The sequence below is a fragment of the Silurus aristotelis genome (genome assembly GCF_946808225.1).
Source record: "Silurus aristotelis genome assembly, chromosome: 17".
Lineage (NCBI taxonomy): Eukaryota > Metazoa > Chordata > Actinopteri > Siluriformes > Siluridae > Silurus > Silurus aristotelis.
Genome location: NC_139590.1, coordinates 2,484,056 through 2,506,555, shown reverse-complemented (window position 1 = coordinate 2,506,555; position 22,500 = coordinate 2,484,056). Strand labels below are relative to the sequence as shown.

The 22,500-nt window shown below is 41.4% G+C and overlaps 1 protein-coding gene across 1 annotated transcript in view; it reads left to right on the top strand.

The window, feature by feature from the left end:
• Positions 1 to 8,415: 8,415 nt before the first annotated feature.
• The window catches only part of rarab (retinoic acid receptor, alpha b), an 80,650-nt gene continuing 66,565 nt past the window's right edge, over positions 8,416 to 22,500 (top strand). The window contains exon 1 of the mRNA XM_083567007.1: positions 8,416 to 8,720. The gene's annotated coding sequence lies outside the window, so the exon portion shown is untranslated. The remainder of the gene's footprint in view (positions 8,721 to 22,500) is intronic.

Below are 22,500 nucleotides of genomic sequence, written 5' to 3'. Positions count from 1 at the left end.
GGGAGAGGTGTGAAGGAGGAAAAACCGAAGTGACAAAGAGAGGAAGGGAGCGATGGAGGGAAAGAAGAGTGATGGAAAAAAAGGAGTGAAGGAGGAAAAGTAAAGTAATGGAGGAAAAAGGAGCGGCAGAGAGAGGAAGTAAGACGATAGAGGGAGAATAAAGTGATGGAGGGGGAAAAAAGTGATAGGGAGAAAGTGGAGTGACAAGGGAAGAGGGAGTGATGGAGGAATAAATGAGTGATGGAGGGAAAGAGGTGAGATGGAGGGAGAGATGGAGGTGTAGGTGTGTGTGTTTATGTGAATGTATGCATGTGTGCATTTATGTGTGTGCGTAAGTGTGTGTATGTCTGCACATGTTTGTATGTGAACATGTGCAGCTCATTTAGTGTGTGTGTGTGTGTGTGTGTGTGTGTGTGTAAAACCTTTGATTAATAGCTAATTAAAAGGTCAGCAGTGGATTAGCTCAGGCTTTGTAGCATGACTAGAACATAAAAATGGACCTTTATTAGCGTGTGTGTGTGTGTGTGTGTGTGTGTGTGTGTGTGTGTGTGTGTGTGTGTGTGCATGCATGCATTCTGGATCTACATCTAATGCCAATTTGCTTAAATCCAAGTGAAATATTTAGCGATGAATCCTGCACTGTAAGAGACTGCTCAAGAGAGCAACACGGAATTAGCTTAATTAGCATGCTAACGTAGCTGCTGCTAACAGCGCTAGGTGTATTTATCTCTTCCGTTTGTGGCTCTGTAGCAAAGCGAAAGATTAGCATCCATCATGTTGCTCATATCTGACACAAGCTCTGCCCCCTTTCCAGTGTCCGTGTTCAGCGCTAACCGAGCGCTAGTTCTGCGATCTCATCTCCGTCTCCAGCTGCTGCTCATCGCGGGAACATACAGACAAATAGCAGCTTTTATTTATTCCCGTTGTTGTTGTTTTTTTTGGGAAAAGAAAGGCAAAAGTTGGTGGACACCCTATCTCACATTGAGTCTCCATTTGCTGTTATTAGAAGCTCCACTCTTCTGGGAAGATGTTCCACTAGATTTTGTGTAGATTTTTGTGAGATTTTATTCAGACAGTAAATTCATCCTGAAGGAGTTCAATAAGTTTGAAGCTCTCTAGCAGGAAATCTTCCACTCCAAACCCATGGAGAGCAGATCTTCATGGAGCTGGCTTTGTGCACAGTGTCATGCTGGAACATTTTTGGAGACTTCCTAGTTCAAGTCCAGAGACATCCTATACCATAATGTGCCTCCAACCTTATAGGAACTCCTCAGTAGGTGAGTTGAGGAGGTCTGGGGTGCAGATAGCATGAAAAGTTCATCCCAATCGGTGGTCAGCAGGGTTTGAGCTCTCTAGCAGGAGATCTTTGTGCACAGTGTCACGCTGGAACAGGTTTAATAAAGAGTATGGAGCCACGTGTGGCTGGAAAAGTTATGTGTCCCGATACTTTTGCCTCAGCGTTGTAATTACAGTGTGCGATTTGAGACGTGGCCCGGCGGCCATCTTGTTCAGCGTTTTGAGCTCCAGCCAGTTTCGGTTTAACGAGCTGTAATTTCCTCCTAATTAGTGTTCGGGTCTTTAATTGCAGTTTACTGAGCTGTTTGGGTTTATTGGGCTCGTGAACGGTGTGTGTGTGTGTGTGTGTGTGTGTGTGTTTCCTCACAGCTGCTCTGGAGTTTGGATGTGCTTGAGGAGTGTGTGGACGTGTCCAGGCTGAAACCTGGTGCTTTTCAGTGCAACACGAGTACAACGCAGTGGTGACGCTCTTCTTTCTTTCTTTCTTTCTTTCTTTCTTTCTTTCTTTCTTTCTTTCTTTCTTTCTTTCTTTCTTTCTTTCTTTCTTTCTTTCTTTCTTTCTTTCTTTCTTTCGCTTTTATTTGTCCCCTTTCATGTCTTTGTTTTTTATACGACTCTTTCCTTCTATTAATTGCCTTTTTTTCTGTACCTCTTCTTTACTCTTTCAACATTTTTTTACATTTCCCTTTTTAGCAGCATAATCACAGACAGAGAGAGGGGGTGATGAAGGAGAAAAGGAGTGACAGAAAAAGGTAGAAAAGGGATGGAGATAAAAAGGAAGGGGCAGAGTGGTGATGGAGGGAGGAAGGGAGAGATGAAGGGAAAGAGGGGTGATGGAGGGAGGAAGGGAGAGATGAAGGGAAAGAGGGGTGATGGGGAGGAAGGGAGAGATGAAGGGAAAGAGGGGTGATGGAGGGAGGAAGGGAGAGATGAAGGGAAAGAGGGGTGATGGGGGGGAAGGGAGAGATGAAGGGAAAGAGGGGTGATGGAGGGAGGAAGGGAGAGATGAAGGGAAAGAGGGGTTAGGGAGGGAGGAAGGGAGAGATGGAGGGAAAGAGGGGTGATGGAGGGAGGAAGGGAGAGATGGAGGGAAAGAGGGTTGATGGGGGAGGAAGGGAGAGATGAAGGGAAAGAGGGGTGATGGAGGGAGGAAGGGAGAGATGAAGGGAAAGAGGGGTGATGGAGGGAGGAAGGGAGAGATGAAGGGAAAGAGGGGTTAGGGAGGGAGGAAGGGAGAGATGGAGGGAAAGAGGGGTGATGGAGGGAGGAAGGGAGAGATGGAGGGAAAGAGGGGTGATGGAGGGAGGAAGGGAGAGATGGAGGGAAAGAGGGGTGATGGAGGGAGGAAGGGAGAGATGAAGGGAATAAAAGGTGATAGAGGGGAAAAAATGGAACAATGTAGGAGGGAGAAATGACGGAGAAAAGGGGTGATGCAGGAAAAAAGAAGTGATGTGGAAGAAAGTAAGAAATTAAGGCAAAAAGCAGTGATGAAGGAAATAATAAAATGATGAAGGAAAAGAGGAGTGTTGGAGGAAGAAATGAGTCTTTTCTTTACCCTGTTCTCTCTCCACAAATTCTTTCTTTTTTTATTCCCCCTCTTTATCATTATTTCCTCTGCTTAACTTTTTTTTCTTTTCACCTAGCTTCCTGACTTTCTTTCTAACCTCTTCTCTTCTCTTCTCTTCTCTTCTCTTCTCTTCTCTTCTCTTCTCTTCTCTTCTCTCTTATTTTGTATTTTCTATTTCTCTTCTCTTCTTCTCTCAACATGTACTTTTCTTCATTTCTTTGTTCATTTGGTTCTGTCTATTGTTAGACGTCCATCTAATGGGCCTCATTCCACTGCTTCGATTTGGCAGAAAGCCGGTGAGAGAGAGAGAGAGAGAGAGAGAGTGAGAGAGAGAGAGGGAGATGAAGGGAGGAAGAGAGAGAGTGAAAGTGAGCAAAGGGCATTTGAGTTCATTTCTCTAAAGAATATCAGTCATCTCGCTCTCTGCACACACACACACACACACACACACACACACACACACACACACACACACACACACACACACACACACACGTGGCTTCCTCCCTTCTTGAACATTTCTCCTGTTTCTAACACACACACACACACACACACACACACACACACACACACACACACACACACACACACACACACACACACACAGAGGCTGCAGCTCCTCCACTGAAAGTCTGTAGGCGTGTTTGTGAAGTAAAGCTGAAGGAGTCAATACTGTAATGTTTACAGCAATCACACTTACACACACACACCTGAGCTCACACACACCTTCTTCTGCACAGGCAATCATACCACCATCCTCCAGCAGTCGGATGCCCCCGAGTGTGTGTGTGTGTGTGTGTGTGTGTGTGTGTGTGTGTGTGTGTGTGTGTGTGTGTGTGTGTGTTAAATATCACAACAATCACACAATCTTATGATTTCTCCTTTCCACCTTTCTCCACCTCTCTATCCTTTTCCCATTTTTGTCCTCTTTTCCTTTCTTCTCTTTCTCTCATCTTTTCTTCTACTCTTTTATCATTTTATCATCTTTTCTCCTCTCCATCTTTTCTACCCTTTTCTTCTCTTCCGCTACTCTTTTCTTCTCTTATCTCTTTCCCTTTCCTCCTCTCTTCTGTTTTCTTCTTTCTTCTCCTCTCCATCTTTTCTCCTCTCCTCCCCTTTTCACTTCTCTTTTTTTCCTCGTTTCTGCTCATGAAAGGTGTGTATACAGTAAATTATGGCAGCAAAAACATTAGATTATGTAATAAATGCGAACCTTTTTTTCCCCTCTGTTTAAATGTTTCTTTGATTTATTTAATTCACAGCATTTTCCTGCGAAGCGATTCGGGTTTCCGGACTTGTCTTCAATTAACCCAGAGAGGAAACCATAAGAATCTCCAACATGTCTGTTTGAAACCTGCATAAACTTCTGAACGTCTGTGTGTGACCTTCAAACTTCAGACTCTTCGATTTGCATCATTTCCTGGCCACCATCTGTCTACTTTTTGTCTCATCAACGCTTTCAAACGGTTTTAATAATGAACCCCACAGGTGCAGCTGAAACGAAAGCAAAATCGATGAACGAGGGATCAGCAAAACACTATGTTTTACGGAGACAGAGCGGACACACGGGGGTATTTAAACACAACATCCAGAGGAGGGAAAAAGGAAACCAGCTGAGGACAAAGGGACATGTGAGGGAATAACGATGACTGGACAAGAGTTGGACATGACATGAATCACAACAAATGTGCATGGCGACAGATTGATGTTTTCTATTTTATACTCAACCCCTGTCCTCTCATCCCTCTGTTTTCTGGAGATCCCAGTCCACATTTAGTTGCCATTTGCTGCTATAATAACGTCCACTCTTCTCGGAAAATGTTCCTCTAGATTTTTGGAGTCGCTCATGAAAATTTATTTTACGTACTGATCGAAGTTTGAGGCAAGGAGGCCTGGGGTTCAGTCAGCATTCCAATTCATCCCAATAGGGTTGAGGTCAGAACTCCAGAGCACGCCACTCAAGATCTTGACTCCAACAAATGAGAAGCATATCCTCATTGAGTTTCTTCTTTTTTCGGCTTCTCCCAATAGGGGTCGCCACTGTGGCTTATCCGTCTCCATACCCCCCTGTCCTCTACATCTGCCTCTTTAACACCAACTACCTGCATGTCTTCCCTCACCACATCCATAAACCTCCTCCTTGTTCTTCCTCTTTTCCTCCTTCCTGGTTCTCCATCCTCAGCATTCTTCTACCGATATGTCCCTCCTCTGCCAAGTCCAAACATCTCAATCGTGATATATCCACATTAAGTTTCCTAATTCAAGTGTCCTAATTTAAAGGAAGAGAATATTTCATGATAGAGCATCCAAAGACACGTTGTGGTAACAGTTTCGAGAAGAACCACATACGGCTGGAAAGTCAGGTGTCCCAATACCTATATTTTGATAGAATCCAGAAGTATCCACATAGATACACACCTGGACTCCTACGATTGCCTGGTGGTTCTGTGATTGACAGGAGAGAGTAAACAACATCTTCCCTGACCAGGCTGTTAGTAGAGATGAAGGAAAGAAAGCTGGACAAAATGTGCTACACCAAAGCTACATTCATGAGCAAAAATCATGCTGATCTTTAGTTTTTCTTCACAAGCTTCTTCTCCACATCTTGGTTGCATTCATAGTCTCTCTCTCTGCGCACCTCGACTCTCAACTAGGGCCTAGAATCCCTTCATTTTTTCAAAATGGCGTCTGGTGACAGAATGGGTACTGCTTTGCTTGTGTGAAATGCTCAGGGTGACTCGACAAACCAGACCTATAGATCAGCTCTCTCTCTCTCAGCTAGCAGCTAAAGGGTTAACGCCGGCCACTGCCCACATCTGGGAGTCATTTAAGACATTCCATACAGCTTACCACATGTGCTCAGACAGTCCGAACCCCACAAAGCCCGTTTTACCGTCCGGCACTGAAAAAAACCTGTGCAGTCGAGATAATTAAACAGCGTTCAAGCTTTTTACAGCTCAATTCTGCAGCCCATACAGTGCAGCAAGAGCAGTGTGGGTTTTATATATATATATATATATATATATATATATATATATATATATATATATATATATATATATATATATAAACGTGTGTGTGTAACGTCTTTAACGTAGCATGACAAAAATATCCCTGCATGAGATACGAAGATATGGATATCTCCACAATCCTCCCGCAATCCCGGGTCAAACCTCTTGTGACCCATCAATAACACACCCGACATTCGACACAAAAAGCAATCCCCGGGCTAAACCTCCATTAAACCAAGGCAACAATGATCGCTTTCGCTTAAGCGAGTGCTCTAAAGCCAATGTGTAAATCACTTCATGGACCTCGACATTCCAGCAGAGAGTCCTAATTTCTTTTTTTGATTGCTCTTAGAAGGGGATTAGTAGGTTAGCGTGTTAGCATGACCACACACCAGCTCCTTGTTCGTTTCTCATGGTTAATATCATAGAAATAACACACAGACCACTTGGTGCAATTACTTTAGCCGTGGTTGAACCGCAGAGTCACATGACAGAGCTGATAAATTAAACATGAGTGTACGAGATGGTATGGATGAAAGCACTATCAAAAAACATGTCAGGTATCCTTTCAGAAATCCTCTTAAGAATCCTCTCAGAATTTTTTCAGGAATCCTGTCAGAAATCCTATCAGAGATCCTGTAAGAAATCCACTCAGGAATCCTGTCAGAGATCCTATCAGAGATCCTGTAAGAAATCCTCTCATGAATTCTGTCAGAAATCCTATCAGAGATCCTGTAAGAAATCCTCTCAGGAATACTGTCAGAAATCCAGTCAGAATTTCACTCAGTAATTCTGTTAGAAATCCTCTCAGGAATCCTGTCAGAATATTTCTCATGTATCTCAGAATTCTCTCAGGAATCCCCCAGGGATCTTGTCAGAAATCCTCAGAATTCCTCTTAGGGATCCTCTCTGAATTTTCTCAGAGATTCTCATGGAGTCTCCAGTTTAGACAAACATTTGCCTGAGATGCTTAAGCTTCTGTCATGGAGACGAAACCACTTTTAGACGTTCAGGCAAACACAAAACATCTCTGCAATGTGACACAGGTAGCATGGTTAACATGGCTAACAGGCCTGCTTCACCTTTTCTCACTGACACAGGACATTGTGGTGTAAATGAAAGGCTGTAGTGCTTTTCAGACATTTAGTCTTTTCTGCAAATTCTTCACTTCCACCATGAGACATAAGGGCTTTGTATAAGTATATTGTCATGCTGGAACGGGCTTGGGTCTCCTAGTTCAAGTGAAGCCAAAATTCATGCCACTGTGTAGGATCCATGAGAATTATGTGCCTCCATGTTTTGCGGGAACAGTTTGGTAAAGAACCACATATGGCTGGGAACGTCAGGTGTCCAGATCCAGATCAATGTGCAGCTTGTATAGCAGTACTGGGAACCTCTTCCACTCCTCCATAATGACATCACAGGGCTGCTGGATGATAGACACATGGCGCTTCTCCACCTTCTCCTTGAAGATGCCCTACAGGTACTCAATAGGGTTTAATCACCTTCACCTTCAGCTTTCCTCCCGCTGTCATCTTGGTGTCTCGGTGTGGGGTGGGTGTCTTGGGGTGGATATTATGTTGGAAATCTCCCGTACGGCTCAGTTTCTGAGGGAAGGGCATCATGGTGTGCTTCAGAATCTCACAGTAAATGTGGGAATCCATGTTTCCCTCAATGACTTGAACTCAACTCAAGCTTTATTGTCATTCTTCCACATATACAGTGTACAAAAGAACGAAATGCCGTTACTATGGACCGAGGTGCATAGAGTTCCTCTTGCGATACATATGATGTAGACGTAGGTAATGTAAAAACAGAGTTAAGTAAAGTGCGAGTGCACAGTCTGAGTGACTGTGTGCAAATGTGTGTAATGTCCAGAATGTACTAGTGTACGCAATGTTTAGTGTGTAATGTTTAACAGAATGGGTGGATGTCTATAGTAAACAGTGAGTCCTTGAGTGCAGATGTCTGCAGATATGCTACAGTGTCCAACGTGCATTTTCAAAGCTCGGTAAAGTGGCTGAATGCGAGTGTGTGTTAATCTCCATGCTACGTCCATTACTATCCATAGTGCACAATAAAGAAGGAGGAAGCAAGGTCATGGGTGGCACCAGGGTGTTTAGGACTCTAACATCTTGGGGAAAGAGGCTGTTCGCAGAACCTGGTAATATGGGTCCTTATTGAACAGACTGTGTGAGAGGAAACAGGAAATTGTTTAACAATGACTTCGTGTTATGTCATTATAATAGAGTAGTAGTAATAACAACAATAATAATCATAATACATGTAATTAGTTATTAATAAAATAATTCCATTAATTAATAATAAAAAATAATTATTTGTGTTTTAATCATAGTACTAAAAATACAATTATTATTAACACTCATAATAATAATAATTATTAAAAATAAAAACGTGAAAAATAAAGGTGCTAATAATGCTAATAATATTAATAATAATAAGTGGTGTTAAAGGCGTTCGTTCCCCTGTCCTGAAGTGACAGTGGGCGGAGCTTCTGACTTTGTGGGCGGGGCATTACGGGGGTTCCCACCAGTGATCACATGATCGCAATGGCCGCCGCTGTGCTCGCTGTCTCAGAGCTCGCGCTCCGCTTTGCTCGGGTGCAGCATTGGGTTCGGCGTCGCGCGTGATCGAGCCGCGTAGCGCGTGCCGCCGGGTCTCCAAACGGAATCAAGGGGAAAATACCGGGGAAACAAACCGAGGAGAGCCGCGTACAGACAATCCCGGGGCGGAGAGGGGCGAGAACAACCAGGAGACCCGGGACTGAAAACTTGGGAGAGACACGACTCGGCAGGAGGAGGAGGAGGAGGAGGAGGAGCCAACAGGTATTAGTCCTTTCACTACAACACTGCACTGTATCATGCACGCGCACGCGCACACAGACACGCACGTGAAAAGAAGCCCCCGTTGGATCCCTGTTCCGGTCCACACATGTTCTGTATCCTCCGTGTTGGAGTTCCACTTCTGTGTGCATGCTGGGGTTGCCAGATTGTACAGAAAATACCGTGTCACAATGGTTGCCAAATCTCTGTATTGGATGATGACCAGAAAGGGTTTTAATGGGAACCGTTTGAGAACGTTGAGGGAACATTGCGCATATCGCACAACATGCAGGTTATGTAAGGAGGTTGCAAGAGGTTGTGCTCTTTCTCTCCCTTCTTTCTCTCTCACGCTCGCTCTCTCTTTCTCTCTGTTATATCTTCATTTTCTCTCTGTCTTCCCTCAAGATTTAAGATACAAGTCTATCCCTCTCTGTCTTTCTCTCTCTCTCTCTCTCTCTCTCTCTCTCTCTCTCTCTCTCTCTCTCTCTCTCTCTGTCTTTTCTCTTTCTTCTCACTCTGTCTGTCTGTCTGTTTGTTTCTGTCCTCTCTTTATCATCTGTCTCTGTCTTACATTGCACATTTTCTCTGTCTGCCTGTCTCTCTTTCTGTCTCTCTACCTCCTTTCTCCTTCTCCTCACTTTGTCTCTTTGTCTGTCTGTTTGTGTCATCTCTCTATCATCTCTCTCTCTGTCTGTCTCTCTGTCTTACTTTGCACCATTTGTCTGTCTGTCTGTCTGTCTGTCTGTCTGTCTGTCTGTCTGTCTGTTTCTGTCATCTCTCTTCATCATCTCCATCTCTTTCTCTGGCTTCTCTCTGTCCTCTCACGTTTTTTCTTTTTTTCTGTCCTTTCTCTTTCTGTCTCTCTCTTTCTCTGTGTATTCTCTCTGTCTGTCTGTCGCTGTCTTTTCTGTAGGTCTCTCTCTCTCTCTCTCTCTCTCTCTCTCTCTCTCTCTCTCTCTCTCTCTCCTCATGAATGCTGCACCAGGACACACTCGGAGGAAAGCGCTATCCTCCTTCCACATACACGAGTTCACCGAAGCCACCGATTGGCCACTTTTACCGTGATTGACAGGTGACTAAACCCCTCCCACATTGTGTACGATAAACGTGCAGTGTCTCCATAATCTCATGTCCTGATATTCCCAGTTCTCTTGTTGTTCTGCCTTTAAAAGGAATCCACCTAATATTCTCAGCTTTCACATTAGTGGGACAGGGGACAGTGTCCCTGCTGAAACCGGAGACTTCTTCCGTAGACCGTAAACATCTCAGCGTCTCACACGGAGCTTCACCATCACAAAACCCACTACATGCTCGTTTTCCTTTGAGAAAACGAGCGACCCGTTGTTTGTGACGTGGATCCGGTGATGTGTGCGTCCGGATGCTAATCTGACTCTTGTGTTGAGATCTTTATAGCTACAGCTGTTTCTTTTCAGAGCAAACAAACGAGCGATCTGCCCAGGCCACGCCCACAATGCGTACAAAATGACGTTGCGTGCTAACGTGAGTTTCGCAGATAAAGGGAAGTCCCTGTCCCCTCGTCCTCCCGTCCTTGTCCACCCGCAGGGCCTGTTGGCGCTTGTAGGAATAGGAATGAGTGCATCATTGGCAGTTCACTTCCTTAAAACACTTCTGCTGTGGCTTTATTTACTTCCGATCATGTTCTCTCTCTCTCTCTCTCTCTCTCTCTCTCTCTCTCTCTCTCTCTCTCTCTCTCTCTCTCTCTCTCTCTCTCCCTCCCTCCCTCCAGATTTGTTAAAGTATGCTGAAATAAGTAGAACAGTTAAGTAGAATATATCTTTAGAAAATAAGACATTAAGAGTATAAAACACACACACACACACACACACACACACACACACACACACACATCTGTATTACCCATGTGGGTTCTAACAAACTTATACAGTTTAATTCAATTTTCTATTAATTTAATCCATTTAATTTGTGCAAATATTCATTTTAACAAATATCATAAATAAATAAATATATATATATTCTTGAATAAATAAACCGAATGTATTGATTTAAAATATATATATTTTTATGATATATAAAAAAAATATACATATCAACATTTTTTGTTTTTAATAAATAAATTTGGTTTATTCTACTTGATTTTATTTATAGTGTATTATAAAATATTATTTTATATATTATTTAACCAAGCAGACATTTTATTCAAAACTGTAAAATGTAAACTGTTCAACTGTTGATGTTCACAAATGTAAATAATAAACGATGGTAATAAAAAAAAAAAAAAAAAACTACAAGCAATTTTGTTTTGCGTTTCTCCCCCCAACCGTACCGACCTGTGAATACCCCTTATATAAATATATTAAGGGAGCAATTATTGATTATTTTGGTAATCGAGCAGTATTCCGATTATTCACTCGGTTAATCGAGTAATCGGATAAGAAGAATTTTTACTTTATTAAAGTGCAACACTAAATACACAAGTGACCTGCTTCCTTTTTAGAAAAATGTAAGATTTTATTGCTGAAACTGAACACAAGATTAATTTAATGTATTTAATTGCCAGATTACATCAAAATGACATAAAAAAAATAAATTAAATATTAATTATCGTTAAATTAATAATCGTAAAAATTTCAAAATTCTCTTAATAAAAAAAATAAAAAAAAGAAATAAAAAAGGTAAACGCACGGTACAATGTTTTCTTTATGTTCAAGCTTGAAATAGTCTCAAACTTTCTGTCATTTGTTTTGGTCTGAATCTGAATCGCCCCTCAGTTTACCGGGTGGTGCGTCAGAAATAATGGTCCGTGAGGAAACACAGTTCTCAGTCTGTATTAAATGGACTAAACGAAGGTAATCTGGTGGAATCTGGTGGACATTCCTGCAGTCGTCATGCCGATCGCATGCTTTCTCAAAACTCATGGCATCTGTGGCATCGTGCTGTGATAAAACACACATTTTAGAGTGGCCTTTTATTGTGTCCAGCCTAAAGCCCACCTGTGCAGTAATCATGCTGTCTAATCAGCATCCTGATCTGCCACACCTGTGAGGTGGACAATTCTCTTGGCGGAGGAGAAGAGCTCACTGACACACATTTACAGATTTGTGAACAATATTTGAGAGAAATAGGTCTTTTGTGTACATAGAAAAAGTCTTAGATTTGACAAAAGTGTTATAATTTCACTGAGGGTGCACTTACATTTGTTGCAGTTATTTAGACAATAATGTCTGTATGTCCCTTGAGAGGATAAAATGGCTGCTGAAATGTGACTTTCGGGCGGTACTGTAGATATGGATATATTCTGCATTTGGTCTCCATTTCCTGTTAGAACATCCTTCACTCTTTTGAGAAGATGTTCCACTAGGTTTTGTGGAGATTTTTCTGCTCCTGCATTCAGCTGCGATGGTGATGGTGAAGTGAGGACCTGACGGAGGGTCTGGGATGCAGTGACGTTCACATTCATCAGTGTTCAATAGGCTTGAGGTCAGAGCCCTTCAAAGAGCTTCCACTCCAACTCATGTAAAGCAGATCTTCATGCAGCTGGTTTGGGTCTCGCAGTTTAAGAATTAATGATTTGATTACATTTTATTATTGATAAATTATTTATATATATATATAGTACAGACCAAAAGTTTGGACACACCTTCTCATTCAAAGAGTTTTCTTTATTTTCATGACTATGAAAATTGTAGATTCACACTGAAGGCATCAAAACTATGAATGAACACATGTGGAATTATATATGGAATTATATACATAACAAAAAAGTGTGAAACAACTGAAAAATGTCATATTGTAGGTTCTTCAAAGTAGCCACCTTTTGCTTAGATTACTGCTTTGCACACTCTTGGCATTCTCTTGATGAGCTTCAAGAGGTAGTCACCTGAAATGGTCTTCCAACAGTCTTGAAGGAGTTCCCCGAGAGATGCTTGGCACTTGTTGGCCCTTTTGCCTTCACTCTGCGGTCCAGCTCACCCCTAAACCATCTCGATTGGGTTCAGGTCCGGTGACTGTGGAGGCCAGGTCATCTGGTGCAGCACCCCATCACTCTCCTTCTTGGTCAAATAGCCCTTGATGCCTTCAGTGTGACTCTACAATTTTCATAGTCATGAAAATAATGAAAACTCTTTGAATGAGAAGGTGTGTCCAAACTTTTGGTTTGTACTGTATATAAAATACAAAAATGTAATTTGTAGTTATATATTTGAATTAATAAATACAATCCGGGACAAACGTACACTTATAAAGAACTTATTGATTTTGATCACATCGTCAGTGTGAAGCTGCTTCGAGACGATGTTCATTATTAAAAGCTCAATACAAATAAACATGAAGTAAAATAAATAATTACCGGTAGGTGTCCAATAAAATACTTTTTTTTTATAAATGACCTGCTATTAAATACTTTTTCATAATAATAAAAAAAAAAAAATTATTGGATACCAAATTATTTAAATAAATGATTATTAATAAATCATTAGTAAAAATGAATAATTAATGAAGTCATTTATTTATTTTATTATTATTATTATTTATAGAGAAATAAATAATGAGATTATAGAATATAGAGATTAATAATGTAATGTTGCTGACAGTGTGGACGTGTGGAGCAAAGCAGCAGTGATAGTAGCTGAATTTAAAACATTCTGTGTGTGTGTCTGTGTGTGTGTGTGTGTGTGTGTGTGTGTGTGTGTGTGTGTGTGTGTGTGTGTGTGTGTGTGAGTTAGAAATGTACATGTAACGGTGCACCTGACGTGGAGCTTTTGGTAGTAGGTCCTCAACACTCCAACACTTTCCTACTTTCTTTCTTTCTTTCTTTCTTTCTTTCTTTCTTTCTTTCTTTCTTTCTTTCTTTCTTTCTTATGGCTGGAAGAGTCGGTGTCCCAATACTTTTGAACAAAACTTCACAGTGAATCAGGCGCCTCAGGACTTAAAAGAAATAAATAAAAAAAATTTTTTTTTACTTAAAAAAAAAAAAAACAATTTTCTCACTCGTTTTCCGCGAACGTGCCAATATGCAATTTGGAGGTGTCAGGAATCTGGAGGTGTCAGGAAGACTTCTAGACGTTCCTGTGTCACTCAGGAAATCCTAAAGGGCAGCAGCCCAGACAGGAAGTGGTGCCATTGCGCTGGCTCCAGAACAGGAAGTGGCGAAGAGACGATGTGTTGTAGAGTAAAAAAAAAAAATCCACCGTCGGCTTCTGACTGAACAAAGACTTCTGTTAAGGGACCAAGAGTCACCTTTCCTTTCTCACTGACCCTGTGTGTGTGTGTGTGTGTGTGTGTGTGTGTGTGTGTGTGTGTGTGGATGTGTGCGTGTGGGGTGGAAACTTACTTTTTTTGGAAAAGTTCATAGCATGGTTTTTGCCCATCTGCTTGATAGGTGTCAAGGGGTGTGTGAAATAAACATTAAAGAAGGTGGTGTGTGTGTGTGTGTGTGTGTGTGTGTGTGTGTGTTTGTGTGTGTGTGTGTGTGCAATCACATTAATTCCCATCAGTGTTCCACTCCAGTGGTGGTCATTTGCATCAAATTGATTAAAACCTCCAATTAAAAACTCTTGAAAGTGGGCGTGGCTTTTGTGTCAGTTTTAGTAAATAGGGCGTGGCCGTGTATTTGTGTGTATGTGTGTGTGCGCGTGTCTGTGATGTCTAATAATTGTGACCATAGTAAATCACAGTAAAGGGGTGTGGCCATTTATCCTTTAGTTTTAGTAAAGAAGGCGGGGCTTCTCTGTCAGGTTTATTGAAGGAGGTGTGGCTTCAGTATCCGTTAGTTTTAATAAAAAAGGGATGGATTATGTATGTCAGTGAAGAAAAAATGTTTTATCAAGGGGGCGTGGCCTTTGTATCTGTCAGCCTTTGTATAGGAGGTGTGGTTTCTGTATCTCAGTTTTAGTAAAAGAGGTGAGGCTTTCACATTTCAGTCTATATAAGGAGGTGTGGCTTCTGCATCTGTGTTCATAAAGGCGGCATGGCCTCTATCTGTCAGTCCTATTAAAGTAGGCGTGGCCTTTCTTTATATGTACTGTTATAAAAGAAGGCATTGCTTCTGTATCTGTCAGTCTTTATAAAGGAGGCGTGGCTTTCACATTTTAGTTTTAGTAAAGCAGGCGTGTTTTTTGTATCGCAATTTTAATAAAGGGGCAGGGCTTCCGCATCTCAACTCTAATAAAGGAGGCGTGGCATCAGTCAGTCCCCAGCTTCTGGTGTATTTATCATTAGAATAAATAAGCATTAATACTCGAATATTCACACCCCACGTCATTAATACCCCAATGTTAATACCCCACGTCATTAATACCCCACTGTTAATACCCCACGTCATTAATACCCCACTGTTAATACCCCACGTCATTAATACCCCACTGTTCCACACCTGACACTCAAACTGGATTCGTCACTGAAAAAAAAAAAAAACATGAATCTCTGAATCTCGTGCTTTTCCCTTTGAGCGGATTTGTCCTGAAGCGATGAGTCACACAGCGAACTGTTGAGGGAAGTCCTAATGGTGTGTGTGTGTGTGTAGTGTGAGGTGTGTATATAGTGTGTAGTAGATCTATTCATCCGGACAGTGTGTGTCAGGAGCTTTGTGTAAAAGCCCTTCATGTGACTGCGGTGGAGACTTTCAGCTGCAGGGTGCGTGTCAGGCCGCTGCCTCACGCCACGTTTGCAGAAGTGAAATAAATCAGCGTTTCTTATGAGCTTTCAATTAGAGCTCGATCCATCCGCACTTTCGTTTCTTCTCCTGTCCCTTACTGAGCGTTAAGTTCCAAATACCGCTGAGCGAGTTCCTTAAAACCTCACTAGTGATATGATTGTAGCCTTCTCTACTTTGGAACGGTTTTGATCCAGTGGGCGTTCCACATTAACTGATCAGAACGCTTATTTAACATGTGGAAGGAGTTTCCAGGGGCAGTGCTTCTTCTAGGACAGGAGAGATTGACCTTTTCTTTTCTGTGGTTTCTCTCTAATGTGACAGGCTGCTGAGGAACTGGACGTTTATAGCTGCTAGAACGCAAGCGAGAACTTTCACACACTTTTCTCTCTGTTAAACATAACCGAATTGATAAAAGTTCATACGGGTCACTCGTTAACATATAAAAACGCTTGATTGAAGTTTTTTTTCTGTCTCTCAGTCTTTGAAAAGGAGGCGTGGTTTCTGTGTCTCAGTCTTCTAAAAGGAGGCGTGGTTTCTGTGTCTCTGTCTTCAAAAAGGAGGCGTAGTTTCTGTGTCTCAGTCTTCGAAAAGGAGGCATGTTTTTCAAACGTCTGTTCCTTTTATTCCAGGAGTGAGTGTGTGTGTGTGTGTGTGTGTGTGTGTGTGTGCACGAGATCTTCCACATCTTCCAACCCATGTAAAAGCAGATCTTCATGGAGCTGGTTTTGGCCACAGGGACATTTTAGCCCCTCCCACATTTGAGCCCCTCCCACATTTCAACTCCCACAACTTGCGATTTTTAAGATATCTGATAGCAGCGTCAGGCAAAAGATTCTAACATTCCTTTCTTTTTGTATTTGATTTGCCAGTGAGGTGCAGTAGCTTGCGTGCACACACACACACACACACACACACACACACACACACACACACACACACACACACACACACACACAGTGTACTGCTGTGTCTCCAGAGGCTGTTTGGGTCTGGCCGATCGATCTGTGTGAAGTGTGTTGGGTCAGGTGGTCGATAGCGGTGTGTTAAACAGACGTAGCTGCCTGCAATGTGTGTGTGTGTGTGTGTGTGTGTGTGTGTGTGTGTGTGTTTGTGTGTGTTTTGGATCGCCAACTATTTGCTCTTTGTATTAAAAGCATATTTGTGGGGGTGTGGTCTCTGGGTCAGTCTTAATGAAGAAGGCGTGGCATCGGTCCAGCAGTTCTAGTGAAGGGGGCGTGGCTTCTGATTTTGATTCTAGTAAAGAAGGTGTGGCCTCAATGTTTGGCATTTCTAGTATAAGGGTGTGTGTCTTCAGTCTCTGCTTTTTCTGAAAAGGAGGTGTGTCTGTTTCCTGTCAGTCTGAATTAAGTGGGCGTGTCTTCAGTCTTTGCTTCTTTAAGTAAAGGAGTTATGGCCTTTATTTCCTATCAGTTCCAATAAAGGGGGTGTGGCTGTAGGATCTGTTTCAGTAACGAAGGCGTGGCCTCTATTCCTTGTCAGTCTCAATAAAGGGGGTGTGGCTTATGTGACTGCTTCTTTCTGTAAAGAAGGCATGGCCTTTATTACCCACCAGTTCTAGTAGAGGGGGGGGCATGGATTCTGTGCTACATGTCATTCAATATCACAGAGGATGGCATTTTTTTTTTTTTTTTAAGAAGTTGAAGTTAATTGGTACTAAAAGTTATGGCACCCAGCGTTGCACATAAGTGTACAAACCACACACACACACACACACACCAGTGTATAATTGCATTGAAGCTGAATTTTGTCTAAAGCTTGCTTGTTTTAATACAGACACACCCACAAATTACCATATATGGTAATTTATCAGTGTCCAGCGGCTCATCCAGGCGCCATGTGTGTCTCCATGTTCGATTACTTAAACAGACATGGGATAGAAGATCAGATCAGCAACCGGAGCTCCTCCATCTTCTCTCTCCACAGGGTGGTCCTGTTTGGATAAGTTAGGATGAGGGATTGAAGAACGATGACCCTTGACCTTGATGAGGTCGTCCATTAGCCACCGATCAACTGTCTTCCTCCGTCAGGATCATCTTACTGTCCACCTTCTCCTGCTTTCCAATGTCTTCTGTTCCTCCAGATGACGTGTGAAGGAACCCGCAAGATCTGGTGTAATAAATAAATAATCAAAATCAACAGAATACAAAGTAGAATTTTCAAAAGAACAACATGAAATAAATAAGAAAAACTCAGCAAACTACAAATATCGAATTTACTGTTCAATAGAAATAAAATGAAATCAAAACTTTAAATAGATTTAATTTAAAGACAATTTTTCCTCTGTAGAATTTGCAATAAAATGATTTTAAATTCATGCTCAAGTAAATATAGCCATAATTCTCCCTCACTTTTTCTCTCTGCTTCATTCTCTGTTTTTCCTTTTCTCTCTCCTTCTTTCTCCTATTCACTTTCTCTCATCTCTCTTTTTTTTTCTTTCCTGTTTCTCTCTTATTCTCTTTCTTCTTCTTTGCTCTTCTGCATCTCCTCTTCTGCTCCTCTGAGTCTCAGTCGATTATTCAGGTGGATTACGGCTCAGTGATTTTCCTGCCAATCCTCCACCCCCCCAATCTGTTCTTCCATCCCTCCAGCTCCAGCTCCTTTTCTCTCCGTTCTTCTCGGTTCCTTGTGATATTTCACGGCAGGTTTATTGGCAGGTTGCCGTCAGACACCGAATCGTCATCGATAATCTGATGCGCTTCAGCTCACGGACGCTTCAGGTTTCAAGCCTCGTTTATTTCAGAACAGAAAGAAAGAAGAGAAAGGAGAGAAAGAGACGGAGGATATAAACGAATGAGAATTTACAATAAAAAAGGAATCGAACTAAATAAAACAGAATGTAGAATTAAAAAAAAAAGTGTAAATAAAATAAATACAAAAATGAATAGTATGAACATAAAATGGTAATTTCATGAACGCCACGAAGAGGCCAGGAAATAGAAATAAAAATAGAATTTATGGTAAAAATTTACATTAAATAAAATACAAATATAAATTTTTAATCCATAGTAGAATTAAAGTGAAAATCAGTAATATAAAAATTTAATTGACCATGAAACAGGGATTCAAACCTTTTAATAAAATAAAAAAACAAAAAAAAAAACAACAACATAGAAATAAAATGTTAATAACATACAAATTTTCCATGAAATCGAGATGAAAAATGAAATTTTCAATCGAATAAAAACAGAAATGGATCATTCAACAGTAAAATGGAAATTTGATAGAATAAAATAGAATTTACAATAAAAGCAGAAATAATTTTTTTTTAATTCTAATAAAAACAAACATCAGAACTAAAATCAATACGGGAAAAAGAAATGAAACAGACAAATAAAATGAAATTCAACATGAAATAGAAATAAAATGAGAGTTTAGAGGAGAATAAAAACAGAAAGAATACTATAAAAATATATTTTTTATATTATAAATTTTACATTTATAATATAAATAAAATCGAATATGAAAAAACGAAATTAATTAGATAAAAATTTTAATTTACAATAAAAAAAAATACAAATAAAATTTACTATATAAAAAAACTGAATAAAAACAGAATTTACAATAAAAAAATAGAATGAGGGGAATTTCATATATATATAAAAAATTAATTAATACATTTTTTTGTACAGAGTTGTCCAGAAGAAATAAATGTATAATGTTTTTCAGGGATCTGCAACTTCGATCGGCCGCTGAATAAACAAAAACAAAAACCAAAACAGGAAGTGAAACGATATCGTGGTAACAGCTTGACTGAAATGTTGAGTGCTGATGATGAAGCTTTGTGTGGTTCTCCTCGGTGCTTGACCCCGTAATCGCTGCTCGTATCTGCGTTGGCACAGATATGAGAAAAGTGTTTGGTTGTGTGAATCTGAGATTGGACGAGGGCTTTCTAGCGAAGTTCTCGCCACCTTCAGTGCTTCAGGGACGAATGTCACCGTGCAACATGGAGATGTTTCGAGAACCTGAAGCTCTGCGTCTCTTCTGACTCTGGGGAAGTGAGAGGACGAACCCTGGCGCTGACGCAGCATCGTTTTCAGGTCAACGTCTTCTCAAAATCCAGCAGCAAACACATCTGGAAGTGACATTCTGATCTCTGAATGTTGTTCTTTCAAAACCCGTCGGCGTTTTGTAGGATTTGTGCATCATCTGTTTCTCCTCCACTTTCTCTCTTTTCTCCTGCTTCACTTCCACCTCCTCCATTTTCTCCACATCCTTCCCCTCCACTTCCTCCTCCTCTTTCTTTCCTTCCTTCACTTTCCCCTCCTTGTCATCTTTATCATCCTCATTTCCTTCCATTTCTCTTCCTTCTCCTCCTCTTCGCTTTTTTTTCCTCTTTATTATTCACCCTTTCTTCCCCTCTGGTTCTACCTCCTTCTTTTTTTTTCTCTCCTCCTTTCTACTCTGCTTTCCTCCTTTACGTTCTCCTCCACCATATCCACCCCCTCAGTTTCTTCCACCTCTCTTTCCGTTTTCCTCTCCTTTATTCGCTTTCCCTTCCTCCTCATACCCATTTCTCCTCTTTAACCCTTTCTCTTTCCATCCTCCTCCACCTATCTTTCTCTCCTTCCTTCTCCTTTACTTCACTTCTACCTCCTCTATTTTTTCTACCTCCTCCTCCTCCTCTTTTCTCTTTTGTTTATCCACTTTCCTCTTCACCTCCTTCTCCTCCTCTTCTGATGAGTGTTGGCGCTGTATCCCGGGTTGTTGTTGGAGGAGGAGGAGGAGGAGAAGATGGATGGATCGCTCTCAGGCTGTGCGCTATTGTTGTAATTGTGCTTCCAGTCTCCAGGCTGCTGTTTGGGGAGAATAACGAGGTTGTTGCGGAATCGGAGGTTTGAAAACCACGAGTGATGAAGGAACAGTTTGGTTATTAAACGCCGGTGCAGATGTTTCATGTTCACATCTGGCGTGTTGTAATGCAGCGGGCCGATTAAAAACCATTCACGAACAAAATCTAAATGACTGCTGGGATTTCGGTCTGTTTACACTCAGCGGCAGCCAATCAGAACTCATTTCCTGGAAATTTCCTGACAGGTTGAGAATAGGCCACGCCCACTGCCAGGTGTATAACGGAGCTGCAGTACTGCTGCTCTACTGTCGTATTACTCTACATTTAGACTCGAAGCCACGCCCCTGTTTAGTCAAACGACGCCCCTGTTTAGTTAAACCACGCCCCCAGCTTGATGCTGCTTTCTCTGTTGTTTTTTTCTTTCAGAATGTCTCTTTCTCTGTTATCTACTTTTCTTTCTTTTTTTTATTCTTTCGTTCTTTCTTTCTTTTTTCATCTTATTTTTCTTTTATTTCTTTTACAGGTTCTTTTTTCTTTCTTTACATTTTTCTCTGCCTCTTTTTTTCCACCATGTTTGCTTTTCTCATTTACTGCAGTTTTCTCTCTCTTTTTCCCTTTTCCTTTCTTTCCCAGTATTATTGAGAAAGAAGGGGAGCGAGGGATGAAGTGAGGAGACTCCCGGCTGACGGATAAGGCTGCTTACGGCGAGCTGGAGGCATTAGCGCTGATTAAAACTCATGCCTCTATCCATCACCCACCCCGGCGTGCCCTCTTCCCTCCTCTCACTCGCTCATTCCTTCTTTTTTTCCCCCCTTCGCCTCGTAATGGATGGATTTCCCACAATCCAATATCACAGGAGCCGTTTGCATTCGGAGTCACTCCATCACTCCGAGCTCCGGTTTTATCCTCCCCTCTCTCTCTCTCTCTCTCTCTCTCTCTCTCTCTCTCTCTCTCTCTCTCTCTCTCTCTCTCGCGCTCTCTCTGTCTCTCTCTCTCTCTCGCGCGCTCTCTCTGTCTCTCTCTCTCTTTTTCCTTCTCTATCACATTCTCTCACTGTTTGTCTTTTACTTTCTTTCTTTCTTTCTTTCTTTCTTTCTTTCTTTCTTTCTTTCTTTCTTTCTTTCTTTTTTTCTTTTTTTCATTCTGCCCCTGTCGGTCATTCATTCCTATATCTCTTTCTCTCTTTCTTTCTCTCTTTCTTTCTCTCTTTCTTTCTTTCTTTCTTTCTTTCTTTCTTTCTTTCTTTCTTTCTTTCTTTCTTTCTTTCTTTCTTTTCTTTCTTTCTTTTCTTTCTTTCTTTCTTTCTTTCTGCCCCTGTCGGTCATTCATTCCTAAATCTCTTTCTCTCCTGCTCTCCTTCTCTCTATCCCTCTCCTGATTCTTCCTGATTCTCTTTCTTTTTATCTTCCTGAACTTTTTCTCCACAATGCAGATTTGTCTTTTTCTCTCCGTTTTCTTTTTCTCCACAATACAGTCCCGGTGTCCTGCATCTCCACTGTTACATGTCTCCAGGTGTCCTGAGGTTGTGATTGTGGGAAATGGTCTCTCTCTCTCTCTCACACACACACACACACACACACACACACACACACACACACACACACACACACACACACACACACACACACAGACCACTTGCTAGCATCTTATCCTTATTGTTTTCTGTATGGGCAGAAGTCTTCCTAATGGTCCTGTCTCTCATCTCTCTTTCTCACACACACACACACACACACACACACACACACACACACACACACACACACACACACACACACACACACTAATGCCGTTTTTATGATTAGATTGTATAAGGAGCTGTAGAGGCTGCATGCTATTCCCCATTCACTTTTCTGAAGCTTATATAACACACACACACACACACACACACACACACACACACACACACACACACACACACACACACACACACACACACACACACACACACAGAGAGCTCCAAATCTGTGTAGAAATGAGGTCGTTTTTTTGGCGTGAGACATAATGAGGTGCTTTGATCCCCTACTACCCGGAAATATCCAGTAAATGTCCCGGAATCGTCCTTTAAATGTCCTTCAAATGTCTAGGAAGTATTACGGAAATGTCAGGATAGTCTGGATATTTTTGGGACATTTCCAGGACATTTTTGTAATAAGTGCTGGAAATGTCCACAGCGTGGTCTGACGCGAGTGAAGGCTGCACAGAGATTCGGTATGAATATATTTATCATTAAGATTTACTTCAGAACTCCAGAAAAAGTCAAAAAGAGAGAAAGTGGGAAAGAAAGAAAGGACATTTGTTGCTTTAGTGTCTTTATTACAGATGAATGGGTTCATTAGCGT